The sequence below is a fragment of the Penaeus monodon genome, chromosome 23, assembly GCF_015228065.2.
Source record: "Penaeus monodon isolate SGIC_2016 chromosome 23, NSTDA_Pmon_1, whole genome shotgun sequence".
NCBI lineage: Eukaryota > Metazoa > Arthropoda > Malacostraca > Decapoda > Penaeidae > Penaeus > Penaeus monodon.
Window position 1 is genome coordinate 8,327,625 of NC_051408.1, and position 289 is coordinate 8,327,913.

Consider the following 289-nt stretch of genomic DNA (forward strand, 5'->3'; position numbering starts at 1 on the left):
CTCCGAACCCCCGGGTCTCTTGCTCGGCCGAAACAAAGGAACAGCTTGACTTCCTTTCTCCCTTTTAAAAGCATGGCCGAGATGACTTATTCCCGGAAAGAGAAAATGGATGGAAATACGACGAAGATAACAAGCAGCCTCGACAATGTCTCTTGCGCCAAACTGCAGTCTGGCGTTGCTGAGTTTCACACGAAATCGTCTGTTTTTTTTTTCGGGTTCGCGAAGATTCCGGAATTCTTGACTCGCAGTACGGAATTTCTGTCTGAATGTTTTTTTTTTGTTGTTGTTG